Genomic DNA, 22,701 nt, shown 5'->3' with positions numbered 1-22,701 from the left:
TGTTTCTGACAATTGGAATCGGTCAAATCCTAAATGGTGGAAGATGCTACTTCTATATATTTGTGGAAAGTAGGAAGGGCTTCTAAAAAAGTGACACAGCACAACTAGAAATCCAAAATGTCTTGTTTAATAATTGTCACATAGCTTTTATCAAATACTTACTCTAGGTCAGCTATTGCTGTAAACAATATATTAGTGCCGTTTGGTTCTGTTAAATCAAAGGCAGATGGTTTGAATCTGCCAGCCACTCTGTGGGAAAAAACCCCCTGTGTAATTTATAATCTCTTAAATGCAATGGCGTGTCAACTGTGAGTTGGTTTTGACTTAACAGCATACAACAATAAGAACAACATTTTACTGAAATTTTATAAAAGCTATAGAATAGCTACTTTTGTTTTCTTTGTATTGTTGTTGGGTACTGTAGAGTTGAAATTAATCTTAGCTGACCCTCTCGAGGGTTTTCAGAGGCAGTTAATTGCATGGGAGGAGATTGTTCATCCTGTCCCAAAGAGCAACTGGTGGACTTATACTTTAGGAGTACAGTGTAGGTTCTTGCCACTAGGCCATCAGAGCTCTTTTTCTCTTTGTATTATACCAGGCAAAAATGAGCTACATTGAGTTCCCCATGATTGACAATGAAGGTGCTGTATGGTGGATTCAGTTCATGATTGATGATTTAAAGTCATCTGGCAGCTATGCAAAGCAAAAGCCTAGTCATCTGCATCTGTGGGAATGTAGCCAAACAAACTCTGTGGGGCAGTCAAGTTCTGGGACATGGAGAGTAACTGTGAGTTGGGACTGACTTAATGTTCCTAACAACCAGAACAATGAAAAAACTAAATCAAGCCAGATAAGGTTTGCAATCTACCTAAAAATAATGTGCCAATGTTAGTCTTGTTCATCTAACACATGGTTCAAGGCTACCAGCTGTTCTTTGAGAAAAGGATGGGGCAGTTAACTCTCTCTGAAGGCCTGCTGGAGGGTCGGCTATGGGTTGATTGTGACTCTGTGTTACACAACAATACAAAGAAAATAGAAGTAGCTATTTTATATCTTTTATAAAATTTCAAAACCTAAGGTTTTAGTAGAGCTCTCTGATTAAGAAAGAGTAGAAGGCAGGATAGGCCATTTACTTCTTAAATAATGGGTTTTTGCAAACCCTGTGAACACTAAAGGAATGAGGATAGTTATAGTAGTATAATGGTAGAGCCCAGATTGGAAATCAGTTGATATGAGGAGAAACAATAACAAACATTGCTTAATAATTGGAACATAGAATGTATACAGCTTGAATGTTGGAAAAACTGGAAATTGTTAAAAATGAAACGGAACAAATGAACATCGACATACTAAGAATTAGTGAGATGAGATCGACCAGCTTTAACCACTCAGAATTATATAGTCATATGGATTATTATGCATAATTTTATGCAGGGAATGAAAAACAGGAGAAGAATGGTGTTGCATTCATAGTCAAAAAGTTGATTTCACAGTAGATTCTGAAATACAATTTTTTGAGTGGTAGGATAAACTATTATTTAACTATATACTCCTACATCTAGAGGCAAAGAGGAAGAAATTGAGAATTTTTACCAAATCTTGAGGCCAAAATTGACAAAATATGTAATCAGGATGCATTAATGATAAGTAGTGACCAGAATTCAAAAGCACGAACCAATGAAGAAGGAATAGTAGTTGGAAAATATGGGCTTGATGATAGAAATTAGCCTGAAAACAGAATAATTAAATTTTGTATTTACAGTAACTTATTCATTGCAAAAACCTTTTTAAAGAGACACAAGTGATTTTACAAGTGGATTTGACCTAATGGGTTGAATAAAAATAAGATTGACTACATCTGTGGAAGAAATAAAGCGACTCAAGATTGGCAATCAAAACTAGGCAAGGGGCACAGTGAACAAACCATCAATTACTTATATGCAAGTTCAAATTCAAACTTCTCAGATAATTTGCTCAGCATATAGGTTGAATAGGTATGGAGAGAGAATGGAACCCTGACACACTCACTTCTTCAGTTTAAACCATGCAGTGTTCTGCTCTATTAACACAACAGATACAGTTTTGCATGAGCATAATTAAATGGTCTGAGATTCCCATTTTTCTCAATGTCAGCCACAACTTGTTATGGTCCACATAATCAGATGCCTTTGCATATTCAATGAAGCACAAACAGGCATTCTTCTGGTAGTATCCATTTGATAAAAGTAATGATATCCCTGGTTCCATGACCTCTTCTTAATCCTGCTTGATCTGCTTGGCAGTTCCCTGTCAATGCAGTATTCTGTTTTTGAATGATCTTCAGCAGTATTTTGCTTGATTGTGATATTAATTATATTGTTCAATAGTTTCCACATTTAACTGGATCACCTTTCTTGGGAATGGGTACAAATATGGGCCTCTTCCAATCCATTGGCCAGACAGCTGTCCTCCAAATTTCCTGGCATAGACTGGTAAATATATTTCCATCTTTATCTGTTAACTGAAACAAGTCAGTTGGTGTCCTGTTGATTCCTGAGGCCTTATTTTTTTGTTAATGCCTTCAGTGCATCTTCCACTTCCTTCTTCGTTATTATTGACTCCTGTTCATGTGGTACTTCCTCACACTTTTCAGTGTCAATTTTTTCTGGTACAGTGATCCTGTGTATTCCCTCCATCTTCTTTTGTTGCTTTCTGGGTCATTCAGTATGTTGCCCATAGCATCTTTTAGTATTTCAACTCGAGGTTTAAAGTTTTCAATTTTCTCAGCTTGAGAAATGCAAAGCAAGTTCTTCCCTTTTTATTCTCCCATTCCAGTGCTCTGCACATTGTATTACAATACTTTTCGTTGTCCTCTCTAGCTGCCTTTTGAAATCTCCTGTTCAGCTCTTTTGCTTCAGCATGTTTTCCCTTTGTTTTGGATTCTCGATGCTCCAGTACAATTTTTAGAGTCTCTTCTGACATCCATTTTGGTTTGTTTCTTTTCTGATTTTGTAATATTCTTTTACTTTTTTCATAGATGATATCCTTGATCTCATCCCATAGCTCATCTGATTTTCTGTCATTCCTCAAACCTTTTCCTAAGATGATCTTGAACTTCAGAGAGAATGGATTCGACATCCTGTCTTGGTTCCTGTGGACTTATTTTAATTTTCTCTGGTCTCAATTTGAACTTGCATATGAGTAATTGGTGGTCTGACCCACAGTCTCACCCTGGCCTAGTTTTGACAGCCAATATGGAGCTAGCTTCACCAGTGATTTCTTCTACAGATATTTTCAGTCTGATTCCTATGCAGCTCATTAGGTGAGATCCCCGTATAAAGTCATTGATTGTTTTTGTTGTTGTTGTTAAGTGCCATCAAGTTGTAGGCGACTCATAGCGACCCTATGAACGAAAGTCCTCGACAGTTGAGTGACTTTCATCCTTTCTCCATGTTTGTAGGGTTTCCTGAGGCAAACTGTTTATGGAAGTGGATGCCACTCCAGCTTCCAAGCTTGTTTTAGCAGGGGAAGCACCACCAAATACTGTCTGCCATTGGTAACCATTATCGCATCTGACACATCAGTGTAACAGTGTTCAGTTTCACAGCAACCACAAGTTGCTTCTGTACGACAAGTGCACACACCAGGGTCATACGACCTAAAAGAATGTTTCACCAAAAACAATTAAAGACAGGCCCCAGGGCCGCGGATTACCGTCACTCACCTGTGGCTTGGTAGCATCGCTTTCGGTCCAATAGGTCAACTGGTCTCTCTCTGTTGTTAAGTGCCATGGAGTCATAGGCGACTCATAGCGACTCTATGAACGAAAGTCCTCGACAGTTGCGTGACTTTCATCTTTTCTCCATGGTCGTAGGGTTTCCTGAGGCAAGCTATTTACAGAAGTGGATATTTGTGTCTATTTAAAAAGGTATTTGCAATGAATAATTTATTGTACATTCAAAATTTGATGATTTTATTTGCAGCTTCATTTCTATCACCAAGACCATATTTTTCAACTACTATTTTTTCTTCACTATTTCCTGCTTTTCCATTCCAATCACCAGTTATTATTAACACATCTTGATTGCATATTTGGTCATATTCGAACTGCAAGATTTGGTAAAATGTTCTTCCTCTTTAGCTCTAGTTGTAGGAGCATATATTTAAATAATAGTTGTGTTAATAGGTCTTCCTTGTATGTATATGGATATTGTACTTATCACTCACAACATTGTGTTTCAGAATAGAATTTGAAATTGACTTTGTGCATATCAATATCCCTTCTTTTTTTCAGTCCCTACAAAGTACACCATATGATTATATAATTTAGATTGGTCAAAGCTGGTCCAGCTGATCTCACTAATGCATACAATGTTTATGTTCATGCATTCCATTTCATTTTTAAGAATGCCCAGTTTTCCAACATTCAAGCTACATACATTCCATATTCCAAGTATTAAACAATGTTATGTTTGTCATTGTTTTTCACCATATCATCTGATTTCTAACATGACTATAACTATTTTCCTTCTTCTAGTGTTCATAGGATTTTCAAAGGCCTGTTATTTAAGATGTGGTTGGCCAATCTTGCTTCCTAGCCTATCTTAATCTGGGAGAGTTACCCATATGATATTTGACAGACCAGTGGCATAGCTTTCAGTATCACAGTAAACCCACATTATCCTAGTTCAGCAAACTGACAGAGAAGTGCTGTACACTTAGAACATTTTTCTCTTCATACACAGCAAACCGACAATTTAGCTTGTCACTCAGTAGCAAATTACACCAGGCCTGAGGGCTGCAGGCCTTAACGTCCAACTCACTTAAATACAAAGACCTGCCTATTTGGTCCTGATTGGTTTGAACAAGAGGCTTCCATCCCACACCTGATTGTTAACTAAATCAAAATGACCAATTAGCTTACAACTGATGTTAACTAAATCAATATGGTCAATCACCTAATAAATAAAATTTTATTACAAAATACTGTCAGACTGAAGACTTAAATTAAGGCCTATCTGCTAAAAAGGTCCAGATTTTTTTTTTATTTTTTTTTTATTTTTTTTTTTACTATTTTTGTGTGAGTGTACCGTTAAATCAGATCTGACTGGTACAGGAGGAGATTGTCCCTCCTTTCCCGGCAGAGCATCTGGTGGATTCGAACCGTGCGCCTCTGGGATTGTAGTTGCAGGTCCTTGCCACTAGGCCACCAGAGCTCCCCTCAGATTTTTCTTTTTATTGTCTCTGATCACTCTACCATCAAGGAGATAGGAACTCCTCTGTTTTTCCAGAGTGTGAGTGTCATGTCTGCCAGAACACCTCACGTGGTCTCGAATCACATGGTTATAGGAATGAAAAGAATATATTCTTGATTCTCTTTCTAATGACTAGCATGTTCTCCCCCAGTTTACATACTTTGATCTTGACAAAGATAGTTGTAATCATTTTTCTCATCATTTGGGTTTTCAGTGAATGCTTGCTGAAGAAGTTTGGCACTTGTGTTGAGTTTTCTAATGTGTATGTAATTCATAATATGTATTGTGAATAGATGCAAATGGACATGCAGAGAAGGGAATGACATTATTAAGTCAAAGCTTATTGTCTTGCAGCATGTAAAGATAAGCCATGAGAAATTTGCATTTGTAGAGTAGTTGTCTATTTGCTTTTGTAGTCAACAAACCACTATATTAAAATTTATAAAACCTGTATTTTGGATTTTGTGTACATGTGTGCATACTGCTGCTGCTTCCCCCCACCCCCCCACCCCCCCGGCACAGTATGTACTGTTTTGTTGTTGTTGTTTGTTTAGGATATTTTTTCAATTTTATATTAGTTTGCATATAAAATTCATATATGTTATGTCTCATTCAACTACATTGCATTTCACACAATCCTTCATTCGCATACACCGAGAGTTTTTATTAAGCCAATAAGCATTGATCTATACCCACTATCATCCCATCTTTTCAGGTACCCACTGTATCTTTCCTATTTTCTTAAGACCCTCCCTCCACTCACCAAACTCTGTGACCATATGATTTCACTCACCGTCTCACCTACCCTTACCCCTACCTGTCCTCTCCACTTACGCCTTAGGACTTTTGCACACATCTTACATCTTATCCTTCTATTTTTATAGTTATTGTCTTATGCAGTGTTTATCCTTATGAGACTGAGTTCACTCTGCATAATGGTACTGAGTTAATTCACTCAACATAACGGTCTATAGGCTCTCGTTATATAATTTTTTTGAAAAATCATTGTTCCTCAGTGTGACATAGTATTCTATCATGTGAATATACCAAAATTCCTCAATCCATTCATTTGCTGAAGGATATTTGGGCTGTTACCATTTTCTGGATATTATGAATAACACTGCTCTGAATATTGGTGTACAGATCTTCATTTGTGTCTCAGTTCTGTTTTCCTCAGGGTTTATTTCTAGGAGTGGCATAACTGGGGAATATGGAATTTCTATGTTAAGCTTTTTGGGGAGATGCCAAACTGCCTTCCGGAGTGGTTATATTATTTTACAATTCCACCAACAATGCAGGAGAGTTCCAATCTCCACATCCGTTTGACTGTGTGGATCATAACAAACTGTGTGGCTGACTCTGAGAAGAAGAGTAATCCCAGAACACTTGATCATTCTGATGTGAAACCTATACTTGGACTAAGAGACAGTCGTCAGAACAGAGCAAGGAAACACTGCATGGTTCAAAATTGGGAAAGGCATACGCCAGGGATGTGTCCTATCTCCATACCTTTTCAATCAGTATGCAGAACAGATTATCCGAGAGGCTGGGCTCTATGAGGGAAAGTGTGGCGTCAGGATTGGTGGAAGATCTACTAACAATCTGCGTTATGTAGATGACACAACGCTGCTTGCTGAAACTGAGGAGGACCTGAAATGCTTACTGCAGAGGGTCAAGGACTGCAGCCTTCAATATGGATTGAGGCTCAATGTCAAGAAGACAAAGATTCTCACCACTGGTTCAATTGGCAGCATCAGTATGGATGGTGAAGGGATTGAGATTGTTAACAACTTCAGTCTGCTTGGCTACACAGTCAGCACTCTTTGCACCAGTAGCCAGGAAATCAAAAAACGTATTGCGGTGGAAAAGTCTGCTATTAGGGACCTCTCCAGGGTACTGAAGAGCAGTGGTGTAACTCTGGAGACTAAGGTGCGTCTGATACAGGCCATGGTCTTTGCAATCACTTGTTATGCATCAGAGAGTTGGACTAAGGAGGATAGAAGGAGAATTGATGCTTTTGAGCTGTGGTGCTAGAGATGAGTATTGAATGTACCCTGGACTGCCAAGAAAACAAACATATTCATCCTGGAGAGGGTTAAACCAGGCTGCTCCTTGGAGGCAAGGATTCTGAGGCTTCGTCTGACATACTTTGGACATATTGTAAGGAGTGAGAGGTCCTTGGAGAGGGACATCATGCTTGGGAGGGCGGAGGTACGGCGCAGAAGGGGAAGACTCTCTATGAGGTGGATTGATTCAGTGACTGGGGTAATCGGGATGGGAGTGTCAGAGACAGTGAGATTGGCACAGAATAGAGCAGGGTTTAGGGCTGCTGTACATACGGTCGCTATAAGTCACAAGTGACTCAATGGCACATAACAACAACAGACTGTTAAATGTCACTGCTACTGGGTTGAGGTGGTATCTTGTGGTTTTGATTTGCATCTCTCTATTGCCCGTGAGTTTGCACATTTCTTGTGTTTGTTGGCCATCTGAATGTTTTTCTGTGTGAAAATTCTTTCCCTTTGTCCTGCCTGGATCTTTTTACCTCCTGGGGATATGTATGCTCCTCACTCCCCAACACAAGCTAGTTCTGGTAGTAAGTCTCTCCTCTGTTACAGCCACCTCTCCTTATGTTTATTGTTTTCTTAAGATTCCAGAGTGGTACAACCACGTTCCTGAAATGGAGCATGAAGCTCTTGCCCTAGCACTTAATGGCTCTGAGAGTGAGTCTCTTCCCTTTTTGCAGCCCCCTACCCTGAAATCTGTTGTCCTCTTTCTTCTATGGGCTGTCCCCTAAGTGTCCAGGTAATCGGCCTGAGGAGGTCCTTCACTTTCAGCACCTCTTTGTGCTGGCCCTGGGAGTCAGTCTCTCACCTGAAATCTCTTGTTTTAAAACCTATGTTTTAAAATTTCCTCTTCCACTAATTTGTTATGTGATCTCACTTCTAAAATTCTGAAAAGTCAGTCATATTCTACCAAGTTTTCATAGATAAGTGGTGTTATAATATGCCAAATAATATGGCTTTAAATGTGTCCTGAATGAGTAAGAATGATTGGAAGTTGCTTCCTCTACAATGTGTTTGTAGTTTTGTAACTGCTTGATTAATTTAAAATGAGACTTTGAGGTCTTTCTTTTTAAATATGGGTGTTTACAGCTATAAATTTCCCTCTGAGCAGTGCCTTAGTTATACCTCATATATTTTTGTGGCATTATGTATTACTTTTCACTTATTTCAAATCATTCCATAATTTTCTTTGTCCTTTTTTATTTTGGACTTTGTATACTGAAAACCCACTAGAGAGTCAGCTATGAGTCAGTTGCTGGATGGGTTTAATATAAATGTATTTGTGAATATTCGAAATTTTTTAATATAATTTATAGTCTTATTTCCATGCCAACAAAGAACATAAGTTATATGATTCAAATTGTTTCGAAGTTATAGAGGAATATATGATGATCAAATTTATGGTCTCCCCTTGGGAGTCTTACATGTGTATTTGACCAGTGTATATAGTCTACTGATGTTGGGTGGAATATTCTATAGATAGCTATTAGGTTTAGTTGTTTCATAAGGCCTTTCATGTCTTCTGCTTACTTGTTGATTATTTGCCTGCCTGTAAAATAACAAAGTCTTCAACCCTTATTTTTTTTCTTTACTTACATTTTTTTATTCTATTTTAATAATTTTAATGAACATTTATAGAGGTTTTGGATTTCCGTTCATTAATTGTTGCACTTTTCTCCCTGTCCAGCCCTCCTCCCAGCCCCCCACCCCACCCAGTTTGCTCCTCTCTTTGAAAAAGTAAAAGAAAAATTCTTTCTTTGGTACACAATCCCCCCCGCACCCCTCCCACTGCCCCCAGGTACACTCTACTATGCACCCTTAATTCTGGATTCTTGTGGTAACTATAATGCCCTATCATATATCGCTTTAAAATTATTCTCTCCCTCATCTGTTTCAATGCAGTAAACATAATTTATCCAGGTTTTTTTTTCAGTCTTACCCCAACCTTGATATCAGTCCCATTCTATAAGAGTGGCACCATGCAGTATTTGTCCTTTTGTGACTGAGATAGTTCACTCAGCATAATGTCCTCCAGGGTCACCCATTTTGAATAATACTGCATGAGTTCTTTATTTTTCAATGCAGTGTAGTATTCCATTGTGTGAATATACCACAGCTTCTCTATCAGTTCCTTTGTTGATGGGCACCTGGGTTGTTTCTAACTCCTTGCTATTGTGAACAAAGCAGCAGTAATCATGGGTGTGCATATATCTGCTTGTATGTCAGTTATGGACTCTTTGGGGTGTAGTGAAATTGCTGGGTCAAATGGTATCTCTATTTGCAACTTTTTGAGAAAGCGCCATACCACCTTCCACGGTGGTTGCACCATTTTACACTCCCACCAACAATGAATAAGGGTTCCAGTTTCTTCACAACCTTGCCATCATTTGTTGGTTGCTGTTCTATTAAATTTTGCTATTCTGACTGGGATGAGATGATACCTCATAGTTGTTTTGATTTGCATCTCTCTTAGAGCTAGGGATTTTGAACATTTCTTCATGTGTTTGTTGGCCATGTGAATGTCTTCTTTGGTGAAGTGTCTGTTCATATCCTGTGCCCATTTTTCTATTGGATTATTTACCTTTATCTTGTTGTGGTGCTCAAGTATTTTATAAATTCTAGATATATGTCCCTTATCTGACACGTCATTCCCAAATACTTTTTCCCAGTCTGTAGCTTCCCTTTTTACCCTGTTGGAGAAGTTTTTGGATGTGCATAGGAATTTGATTCTTAGAAGATCCCATTCATCTATTTTTTTTCATCTCCTGGTTGTAGACAAAGTCTTGAACTCTTATTGTTCACTTGACACCCCTACCCCCCATTTTGGCTTCATCTATTTTTTGCTCCAGGTATTTCTGGTAGTTTCTGGAAACTATATTGTTACAATTGTTAAGCACTTGGTAGCTATCCAAAAGGTCAGAAGGTTGGTGCTCTAATCCCACCAGTCTGAAGATACTGGTCAGTAAAAATTACAGTTTCAAGAAACCCTGTGAGGAAATTCTGCTGTGTCTTACAAGGTTGTTGTGAGTTGGAATCAAATGGATGGCATACAAGAACAACAGTATTGTTATGTGAAGAAATCTGTTGTCCTCTCGGAAACATTTGGGCTGTATTTACAAAGTAAAAAGTAATGAAAGATTAACAGTTTATATTTTATTATTGTAGGCTGTCAAAGTCCAGTTGAAGTCAAACCAGCTTTTTCTTCAGCAGCAAATGATGTGGTTTTGACTTACACAAATCAGTGTTTCATTTCTAATCCTCACTTTCTCTGTGTAAACGAACTCAATAAAAACATGATCCATGGAAGAAATAAGCTATTTATCTATCTATCTAGCAACTAAGAATAAAATACAATTTCCTCATTGTTGCCAAAGCTATGATTTTGAAGTCCTTTCTTCGTGTGGGCCACATGGCAAACTCCAGGTGCATCTGTCATATAGAAATTGCTTTTCTCTCAAAATATAGAAATTTTCAATAAACCAATTTGGGCACAGGTAGTATATGCTAGTTTTACTTAGTGTTTTTCAAATATCTCCCTACATTCATTGTATTAGAACTAATCAGAGAACTAGAGGCTAGTGTGTGCCCAAATGCATAGATACTAGCTCCTTAGACAGTGAAACTACAGATTGTTTTTGCTAACAGTATTATGGTCAAACATTTTTCTTTCTTTTTAGTAGTATTGGAAATTTGAACTAGCCATGTCAGTGGAGAAACAAGGGATGGTTGGACTGTGCACACATACAGATAGATTACTTCTTACTCAAAGATGAAAGCATCAGTTTCTTACATTGTCTGTTTAGGAAGCTCTGGTGGCTTCGTGGTAAGGAATCACACTGCCAACACAGAGGTGTGCAGTTCAATCCACAAGCTGTTCCACAGGAGAAAGATTGGCAGTCTCTTCCTGAGAGATTTAGTTCCCCTGAAAACCCATTGGCGGGTCAGCTGTGGGTCAGTTCTGACTCTACAGCACACAGCAACATTTTTTTAACTGTTTTATAATCCTGTAACTTGGTGGTTTACTCTGATAAAGATTACAATTTAGGAAATCCAGTGTATGGAACAGTATTAAAAGAGTTGCCTAAGTAAAAATTAGCAACACTTCACAGCAACTACAATGACCATCTTTTGTGGTTTACCAGTGAGCTATGAAATAATGTCTGCATTTCCATTAAAGTCGTTGATTTTAAATCAATAATAAATGGAAGGGTTTTTTCAGAGAAGAGTTTTCATAGACATGAGAGCCCTTTTCTTTTCAGCCATGTGACTAGGCCATAAAGTTAGTTCTTGATAGAAGAAGCCATATGGTTCTGTAGTTTAACTTTCTCTGAGGAAGGAATTATTGTCTTCATCATTTCGTTTCAATGTGTGACCTCTCTACCTGCTGGATTTCCCAGTAGCTGTTAGCGCCATACTGCTTCTAGCATTTCAGGTTCACAAATAGGGAAGTAAATAGAAAATCTTATTAATTTTAGCCCAGTAGGAACCTTAACAGTGTAATGAGGGACTAATTTTGAAAGCAGAGAAAGACCTAGCACTAAATTACATCCAGATTTTTAAATGATCTTAAATAAATAATTGAGAATAAGACAGGTACTTAACAAGTGAGAAACTGACATATCAAGGAATTACACAAGTGAGAGAAGGATCCTCGTGGTGTCTAGGTAATTATGCAGTCTGACTGGGTTTGCCACTGATGCTGATCCAAGTGTGGAAATGATAATGTACCTTAGAGGACAGGTTTGTGGTTGAAATGCTCTTGATAGATTTTGACAAATTAAACAGTGGTAAAGACATTTGGAAGTTGTCCAGGACCTTGCCATTATTTATGTCAGTGAACTCGAAATCAGTGACTAATTTGCAGTTTTTATAATTTTTATGATATTCGTGTTGTTGTAAATTTAGCTGTGTGCGGTATCAACTCAGCAGGATACATTTTATGTTGTCAGCTACCTTTTGACATCGTTATAGATTTCCGTTGCCAAAGCTTTCTTGATAGAATGAGATGTAAAATAATGCAGTACAGAATATCTGGATCTTCTCCAGCCACTAGTAAACATATGATGGACTTTCTGAGATGCATAAACTCAGATTAGAATTGAGGGAGAGAGGTAGAATTAAGACTTTGTTGGTTGTCATTTCTGATTTGCCTGTAGCTCATTTTAGCATCATTTTCTAAATTAGTGCCTTAACAAGACTCAAAGCTACTCTGCCCTTTCGTGTGTGATGCCTTGCAACACCGAAGTGTAACTTGAAATGAATAATTTTCCACATCTTTTAACAGTTAATGTATCTCTTTGCCTTCTTTACATTATATTTTTTAAAAAATATTGATGTCTTATATCCATGGATAATAAAAGACTTGCTCGGAATTATACATGTTGGTGAAGATAATTTGTTTTCCACAGCATTGACCCTGTCCTGTCCCCTACTGAAGTAGATTAGTGAGGTCCCTGCATTTTATATTTGCTTTCTGAGATTCTATATTTCAAGCTTTCAACATTTTCTGTGCTTTATGTTTTTGTAGATCTCACTTTTGTCAGTGTGAAATTGTTGACTCCCATTTTATGCCATTGATTCTGTTTCCAAACATCTAAGGGGGCCATTGGTCATATTTTCATTTCCTCTTCTATCATATGCTTCCTCTAAATCACTTAAGTGGAAGCCTATCTTTGATATTTACCCTGAACTCAACAATAGTAGAGAAGTATGACGTATTGGACCTAATGATGTCTGGCCCAGTGCAAGAAAAGCTTCCTTTCCCCTTTTTTGTGTAGTTGGGCTGCACATCTTAAGTGCTTCATTTGGAAAGTCTGTTGGGCAGTTTCTATTTGCCATAGCCTTGTCAACTCCTTTTATCTACTAAAATACCTTATGGTGATTGAAATGATCAGTTATTAATCTGTAATGAGGAAGAATTATTAACACTTTGTGGGCACAACGACAGTGACCTTAAAATAGACATTTCTTCTTGCGACATGTTACCAGCACCTTTAAATTAGAGCCATTGAACTTGTTGGGATCTCCTGTGTAATGCTTTAGCTTCTAGAACACTCATCTCTCTTATAGAAAGTTTGTGCCTGTAAGAACAGCTATCATTCATGTCTTTGAGATAAATGAAAATAAATATGCCCTGTTGTGTATTTGGCAACTGTGTACTAATACCTTTTTATTGTTAAGTAGAACACTGTTCTAAAAAACAACACACACACACACACACACACACACACACACACACCAGTAGTGCAGACTGTTTTGTTTCTGAACAAAAGGTAATTGGTGAATACTGAGCATTTGAAATGTGACTAAAATTACTAAAGAAATACATTTTATAATTTTTTTTTTTATTCTTAAGAAGCGGAGTATACCTTTTTAAGCCCCATTCAAATAATGAAATTGATCTTGATCAGCCACCAGAAGTCCCTTCATGTTATTCTTGGTAGTGGATGCCATCTGGTTGACAACTCTGTGAATAACAAATGTGAACCTCGCGCTACTCCGTGCAGTGCTTGTCATCTCTGTCCTGCTCGAGCCTTTGTGGTGGTCACTGTGTCAAGCCTTCTCGTTTAAGATCTTCCTCTCTTTCAGTGACCTGGTGTAATCCAAGAACTGGTTGCTCCAGAAAATACACTCCAAGACAAAGTTTCACCACCTTTACCTCTAAGGAAAATTCTGATTGTGCTTCCTTCATGCAGGTTCGTTTATCTTTTTGACAATCTGTGGTATATTCAATAATCTTCTTCAACACCACAGTTCAGAGACATTGATTTATTATCCAGTTTTCAGATACATATGAAGCAATTGAAAATACCCTGGCTTGCATAAGGCATACCATAGTCTTTAAACATTCTTGTTCTTTAGAACTTTGAGAAGTCCGTGACAGCAGATTTCCACCGTGCAGTGCCTTTTGATTTCTTGACTGCACCTACACTGAGTATTGATTGTGGATTCAAGTAAAATAAGATCACTGTCAACTTCAGTCTTTGCTCCATCTTTCATGATTTTGCCTATTTTGTTTCAATGATGAGGATTTTTGTTTTGATTTTGAGATGTAACCTATATTAAAGGCTATAATCTTTGATCTGCTGCTTTAAGTGCTTCAGGTCTTCTTTACTTTCTCCAAGCTAGGGTGTGTCATCTGTAGCCTTTTATGTAACCTATCCAAGTTACATCTATGCTAGTTAACACTTCCCAGTAACCTATCTTATTTATAGTCAAAAGTAACAATTGTTTAGACTTTTATTTAGACTTTTATTTTGTAATCCCAGACAGATGTTGTTTTATTATTTTGTTATCTCTGTGATCATTTCACATACTTTGAACATGTTATCAGGAGGGACCAGGCCTTGAAAAAGGACTGTATGCTTGAGAAAGTCAGGGAAGAGCCTAAATGAGAGGGATTGGCTGGTGACTGCACTAAGGTGCATACTCAGAGCAGAGCCCATGAGGTTGATACAGGATCTGGCAAGGTATGCTCTCTTGTATGTAGGGTCCCTGTGTTTCCCAGCCGATGCGATGGCTCCTAACAAGTTCCTTGTTATATATGTAGTCAGCTATTACCATGTCCTTACAGGGATTGCAATGCAATTTCTTTTCACTAGACAAGCAGAGCTCCATTGCCATGCCCCCCTTTTTTTTGCCATGCCTTTTTTAAACTTAGCTTTATGTTTCTTTTCAATTCCTTAATTGATAGCTGTGGATTTTGCTCATGCACCCTCAGTTCAGCCTGTTCCTGTGCTCTGTTTTCTGCACACTACCTGTTGCACCAAAGCTCATTTTCAATAACCCCTTTGGTGAAACTCTTTTTTTAATAGAAATTTTTTGTTTTGTATTTTGTTTTACTTTACTTTAAAAGTTTGTATACATTATTTTTCATACCACATCTTTCCCATTTCCTTTACCCATCCTTTTCTCTACTCATCAAATTGTGCGACCTTATGACTAACCCCCCGCCCATCCTCATCCTTTTGCTCCCACCCTACCCCACTTGGATCCTTAAACACGTTTTATAATTATCTTTCTATTTATACAATAATTTCTACAATAACTTATAGGGTATTTGTCTTTATGGAGCTGAATTAGTTCACTCAGCATAATGCTGTCCAGTATCTCCCAAGTGAGGTAGTGATTTTTTTCAGAATCATTGCTCCTGCATGCTGTGTAATATTCCATTGTGTAAATGTACCTTAAGTAAGATTGTCTTTTTTTATTAGAAAGGATACAATAGCATACTGGGGGGGTGATGTGTGTTCTTGATCATTGATATTTGCTACTTAGATATGTTTGAATTCATTAGAAATTACTTATGATGAGGTTTGGTTATCTAGGGCAACTGAGTAGGAGATATAGAATAAATGCTTGGATGTTTTTCTTCTCTTAAGCAATTTCAAGACTATAAGTTGCCTTCTTGTCATCCTCTGAACCAACCAATAAATTTTATTTTTATCAATTAAGATGTTTAAGCATATTAGTAGGTTTCACTGAAGAAGACCTGAAGCACTTGCAGCCGAAGGTCAAGCACTGTGATCTTCACTATGGATTGAAGCTTAACATCAAGAAGACAAAGATTCTTACCACTGGGCCAATTGGCAGGATCATGAAAGATGGAGAAGAGATTGTTAACAATTACAGCTTGCTCAGCTCCACAGTCAACACTCAGGAAATCAAAAGACTAATTTCCTTGGGAAAATCTGCTGTCAGGGACCTCTCCAGAGTGCTGAAAAGCAACAGTGTTAGTCTAGAGACTAAGGTGCACCTAATCGAGGCCATGGTCTTTATAATTACTTGCTATGCATCAGAAAGCTGGATAGTGACTAAGGATGACAAAAGAAGAATCAATGCCTTTGAATTGTGGTGCTGGATAAGAATATTGAACTGCAAGAAAACAGGTCTGTCTTGAAGAGGGTGAAACCAAGTTTCTCTTTGGAGGCTAGGATTTTGAAGCTCTGTCTCACATACTTTGGGCACGTGTCCAGGAGAAACCAGTCCTTGGAGAAGGACATCATGCTTGGAAGGGTGGAGGAACAGCACAGAAGAGAAAGACCCCTAATAAGGTGGATTGATACAGTAACTGGGGAGATGGGGGTTGATAGGTCCCCATTGTGAGACTAGCTCAGGACAACACGCGTTCAGAGCTGCTGTAATTAGGACCACTATGACTCATAGGCAACTCAAGGGCACATAACAGTAGTATTGTTATAATGGTAGATTTTAATTTTCTTATTCTTACTTTTAGTAAACATCCAGTTGTCCTGTTTCTGATAAGTGGGAGTTTTTCCAGTTGGTGCTGGTCCTGATGCTGTGACCTCAGTGGCATTTCATAGTGTCTTTGATCTCTGCGATGACAAGATGGTTCAGACTAATTTGGGACCTAAACACTGAAATTAGCAACTCTTCAAATAACTTTATTTTGCTGTATATTTATAGTTCACGAAAATTATCTTGGTTCTGACATTTGTTAGTGGATTTGTCATGAATACAGGCTGATATTTTTATTTATTTTATGATAGCAGGGCTTATCAATTAAATCTGTGTTGTCTTTATTCTGTGCTGACAGTACTGGTTCTCAGAGACGTAGGGGATAATAGAACATCCCATAATTGCTCATTTTCTTTTTACTCATATATGACAGTCTCAGATCTGGAGCAGGCTATGTAAGCATGAATGTAAAGGAACTTTGCTAAGTGCTCAGCCGTAAACCAGAAAGTCAGTAGTTCAAGGCTACTAGATGCTTTCTTTGAGACAGATGGGGCATTCTCCTTCCTTAAAGATTTGGAAACTCTGTCAGAGTCACTATGAATCAGAATTGACTTGTAAATTGGTTTGGTATTTTGGGTTATAGTCTTGTTTTCTCTCCATTTATTTTTTAAATGGCTGTGCTGTATCTCCTGTTTAAAAAAATACCACCTTTTTTGTGTTTCTCACTCTTCACTCACTCATTGTCATCGAGCCAGAACCACTGATAATGGCCTTCACTGGATTTCCAAGTATATATATCATCTAGGAGAAGGGTACTTTCTTCTTTTACTCCCTTGGATCCACTACTGGATTTGAAACCTCAGAGGTGTGTTTGGCTTAACAGTACAGCTCCAGCAGACTACACCACCAGAGCTCCTTCACTTTCTCTTAACACTCCTTTGGTCTTAGTTTTGTAAGTAATGATATTCAATGCTAATACCAGTCTTTTTTGTGAGATCTTCTGTCATTTTATCTATAGTTGATTTTCTGTTAGAATCTTCTTAAAGATGTCAAGGAAATTATAACCCCCCCTGACTCTTGCATTTTAATAAGATGCAAAAAAATGTATACATATAAGCTATTAAATGAGCTCTCATTTGATATTTTATTAGGTATAAAATGAGCATATATATTAGAGTTAAAGATATGTGTGTATATTTATGTGTGTACACCCACATAAGGGAATTCTGGTGGCTAAGTGGTAAGAAACTGCACTGCAGTCCCCAAAACGTGTTTCACATACATTAGCTGCTCTCCAGAAGAAAAATGGGCGATCTCCCATATGGTTAAATTGCTTCTGAAAACCTGCTGGAAGGTCAGCTGAGAGTCAGTTCTGACTCGGCAGGACACAATAACGAGAGAGAGTGAGAGTGAGTGTGTGTGTGTGTGTGTGTGAGAGAGAGAGAGAGAGAGAGTTCACATTTTTCAAAGTGGTTTGTTAGAATTTTCTTTTACCCTGTTTCCATCATTTGATTTCCTGTCCAGTGATTCCTATGTTGAATATTCTTTACCTAGCTAGGATCAATACATATTTCCCCTTTACTATTTTAACGGTTTATTCATTTTTATTTTCATTTCCTTTTATTATTATTTAAGGCATTGATTGTTTTATTTATTCCCTTTTAGTTTTCTAGTATATTCTTCATTACTAAAGTGATTTTTTTCATTTTTATAGACTTTCTTTTTCTTCTTTTTTCCACATCTTTTCTTCATTTTTTAGTTTTTCTAATTCTGATTTATGATATTCAATACAAAAATACATTGCTAATATTTTTCCACTTATTTTGAAGTAGTAAGTTACACATCATCTGATGTGTGGCACATTGTTTTAATGCATTCTTCCATTTTCTTTGTTGTTGTTAAGTGCTGCCAAATTGACATTGTCTCATTGTTCAGTCCTTTGAATAGCAGATTGAAGCCTTGTCCTTCCTTGTAGGGTCCTCAAAAGCTGATCAGTTCTAGCAGTCACTGTGTAGGATTTCCTGGAGGACAGTACTTAGCCCCTTATTATTATTCTGGTAACTGAAGCATTTCACTAAAAATTTCACCGTTAATTATTTCATATTAAAGTAGCTTTCCTGAAATTTTAGAATGGAGACTTGATATAATTTTTTACAGGGATTATTCTTCTAGGCTATTGAGTGATGACTTGCTTCCTAAAATATCTTGAGTATTCAACTCACCTCTTGGCATTTTAAAAATTTATCCTTAACTTTCTCTGCACTTCTCAGTTGTTACTTGATTCCCCACAATTTCTCCTTAATGTGAGGCACTGTTCTAGAATGGAGTTCTAGTAGCTCAAGCTTAGAAGTTTCCAAATAGTATATAACACACATGCTCTGCAAGTCTTCTTAATATGTACCCTTTGCACTGACCTTGTAGAAATGAAAAAGTAATTCAGGTTCATTTGCTCTTGACTTGCTACACTTCTTTACTAGCTAGTTTGGGATTTCCTTCTTCAGATCCCAAATTTTAAGATTATCCTAAAACAGCAGTTATCAAGAATTCATCCATCCTTCATAACTGCAGAATGGGTATAAATTATGAAAATTTAGAATTTTATTTGTTCCATCTGTTTTACATCTAAGAAATTGTTGATGAAAATTTTCAGTAATGACAACTGGGCTTCATCTGTATCTTCTAGTTCCATGCCAATGGAAAGAGTTGGAAAATCTTACTTATAGTGACTCTTTAATATTATAGTATTGCATGATTATAATGTAATTTATTAAACCACTCTGCTTATTTATAATTGAGCATTTTTGGTTTAGTAACTCACTGTTGGGATAGCTTTTTAATGTACTTTTCTTTAATCTTTAGCATTTGCCCAATTCTTTATCAACTTTTTCCCCTTCTTTTGGTTTTAGGATTGCAAATTAATAAGACAAAATAGGGTTTTTGTTGAAGCTGAAGTTGTTATTCATTTGTATTTTGTTTGTTTGTTTCATTGGTTAATATCTAAACTTTCCAAATTAAAAGGCTGTTGATGTTTCAAAGGATTTTTTTCTTGATTTCAAGCTTTCATTTTATGAAAAAAATTAATATTCAAAATGTTGTGTCCAGTGTAGTGTTTATTTTCAACCCTGTGTTTTTATTGACAAGATCAAATCATAAAAGGATGAAAATCTCAAGAAAAAATTGGATTTTGCTCATTCTTACAACTCACAATGCCCTTAGAACTAAGAACACTTTTGCCCAAAGAAGAAAAAGTAAAAAGCAGTAGAGAATGATTACACTCTAGTCACATGGCAGTTTATGGTAGTTTGGCACGTAGGCCTTATAATTAGACATGAGGCATTTGCTGCAGAAGATCAAGGACTGTAGTCTTTAATACGGGTTGAAGCTCAACATCAAGAAAACGAATATTTTTACCACTAGGCCAGTCAGCAGCTTCATAATGGATGGAGAAAAAAAAAGGAGGTTGTTGATAACTTCAGTTTGCTTGGTTCCATAATCAACACTCTTGGCACCAGCAGTCAAGAAATCAAAAGATGAAATGTATTGGGCAAGTTTGCTGTCAAGGACTTTTCTGAAGTACTGAAGAACAACGATGGCAATCTGAAGACCAAGGGATGCCTGATCTATGTCATGGTCTTTACAGTTACTTGCTGTGCATTTGAGAGCTAGACGATAATGTGGTGCTATAGAAGAGTTTTGAAGATACTGTGGACTGCTAAGAGAACAAACAGATGTGTACTGGAGAGGGTGAAATCACGCTGCTCCCTAGAGGCAGGATATTGAGGCTCCATCTCACATACTTTGGGCATGTAGCCAGGAGGGACCAGTTCTTGGAGAGGGACATCATGCTTGGAAAGGTGGAGAGACAGTACAGTAGAGGAAGACCTAGGATGAGATGGAATGACTCAGTGACTAGAGAAATGGGATGAGGTCAGTTGTTGACAATGAGATTGGCTCAAGATAGGGCAGGTTTCACAGATAGTGTATATAGGATAGGTTCACTATGAGTTGCAGACAATTCAATGACACATGACAACATGCTTTAGCTTTATTAGTGTCATGAGAACATGAATAAGTTAATAGTTTCTTTGAAATATACTTATTAATACAAATATTTACTTTAGTTTTAAATTGTAAAATATTTATTTGTGTTGTCCATGCTGTTTTAGAGCAGATATGTGATCATTAAATCCAGTGGTACATATTATTAAAAGCATTCCTGGACATCTTCCTATAACTGTCCTCAGTTTGATACAAATTAATTTTAGTATTAAGGCTCAAACATGACCAAAGATAAATGTCATCCTCATTTCATTTACCTTTAAATACATTTATCACTGCTTTCTTCAGAGAATGAGGATCACATTCTTGGGTTTTTTTACAGAAACAATTCTCCATTGAGACATTTAGAAGATCTGCATTTTGTTTTTTGAAGATTTCAGGTTTTGGAAGGATTGGCCATTTATGTTATTTCAACCGTTACAACCAAGTAGATTGCTTCATATCTAATTCAAGTTGATCAGGCAGCATCAGGCTGCTGTTAACAAGAGAAAAATCTCAGCAAGCATAGATGGAGGGTATGGAGAACGAATCTAGGCCAGAGGCCAGTTGGCTTTTTAAAAGCTACCGGTTTCTTTGGTGAATCTCAAAGCCCCACGGTTAGTGGTAGACAGGATTATGTATCCCCTTCTTTCATAGGCTTGCTACCATGTGGCATACTGCAGTGAAGGCAAGTTCTAGCCAGAATTCTGTCAAATGAACAAAGACATTCAAGGAATCAAGCCCAGAAAAGTCATACGACTTGTTCCTGTTATGTTTAAGTTTCTCTTTATTGCCCTCAGATAGTGCACTAGGCATGTACCAGGAAAGATAGAAAGAGAAAATGGTGATATTTCAATGGAAAAAAAGAAATTCTACAAGTGAAAGAAAATGACAAGTTCTCTCTTTTTTTTTTTTTAACTGGGAAAACATTTTCAATTTTTATTCTTAAAAATAGGAATCAAAATTGCAAAGGCAGATTTATAATCACTTCTGAATGAGAGGGTCATTTTGGAACATCACAAGAACACATACTCAGATGGAAATCTAGTTAAACTGCGGTTGCTTCTCAGGTTGCATTCACTCCTGCATTTTCTCAATTAGTTCTTCCTTGTATTTGCCTTTCTCTTTTCCAACTTGCCGAGACTTAGCTTTACGTTCAAGAATTTTTTTCCGATCTTTATCCAATTTCAGCCTGGTGATAACCACCTTGCTTGGGTGAATGCCCACATGCACTGTGGTACCATTAGCCTTCTCACGCTGCACTCTTTCGATGTAGATGACATACTTCTTTCTGTACACCTGGACTACCTTGCCAATCTGCTGACCTTTGTAATGTCCTCGCACCACCTGCACCTCGTCATCCTTGCGGATGGGCATGGAGCGCACGTTGTACTTCTGCCGCAGCTCTTTGGACAGAGGGGAGGACATGATCTTTCTGCACACATGCGAAGGGGCATTGAAGTGGCGTTTTTGGTTCTTGCTGCGGTCCGAGGTAACGAAAGGGTTGAACTTCATGGTGGCAGCCGTCCGACAGCGTCAGGCTCTCCAAGCACCGACAAGTTCTCTTTTGTTGTTGTTCTTGTTTTGTGTCGTCAAGTCTCTTTAGACTCATAGTGGTGCTATATAAAAGAGTTCCAAACCATCCTCTATCCTATGCCAACCTCACCATCTCCGACATACTCACACCACCCCAATCACACCGCCCCATCTCATAAAGGGTCTTCCTCTCTTTCTCTGTCCCTCCACTCTCCCAAAAATAATGTCCCTCTCCAAGGACCGGTCCCTCTTTCCAAAATGCCCAAAGTATGTCAGACGAATCTTCAGAATCCTTGACGCCAGGGTGCATCTGGCTTCATCCTCTCCAAGACAAACCTATTTGTTCTCCTAGCAGTCCATGGTATATTCAACACTATTCTCCAGCACCACAGCTCAAAGGCATCAATTCTCTATCATCCCTAGTCACTGTCCAACTCTCTGATGCATAACATGTAATTGAGAAGACCAGCTGTGGTGCTGGAGAAGAATATTGAGAATACCGTGGACTGCTAGGAAAACAAATAGATTCGTCCTGGAAAGGGTTAAACCAGGTGGCTCCTTGGAGGCAAGGATTCTGAGGCTCCGTCTAACATACTTTGGACATGTTGTGAGGAGAGACCGGTTCTTGG

At 37.8% G+C, this 22,701-nt stretch overlaps 1 pseudogene; it reads right to left on the bottom strand.

Moving 5' to 3' along the window:
* Nucleotides 1-21,613: 21,613 nt before the first annotated feature.
* Nucleotides 21,614-22,051, bottom strand: LOC102858453 (annotated as a pseudogene).
* Between the last annotated feature and the right edge of the window lie 650 nt (nt 22,052-22,701).

This window comes from Elephantulus edwardii, unplaced genomic scaffold, assembly GCF_000299155.1.
Source record: "Elephantulus edwardii isolate Elephantulus edwardi_28Jun2011 unplaced genomic scaffold, EleEdw1.0 scaffold00285, whole genome shotgun sequence".
NCBI lineage: Eukaryota > Metazoa > Chordata > Mammalia > Macroscelidea > Macroscelididae > Elephantulus > Elephantulus edwardii.
This window is presented reverse-complemented; position numbering and strand designations above follow the sequence as displayed.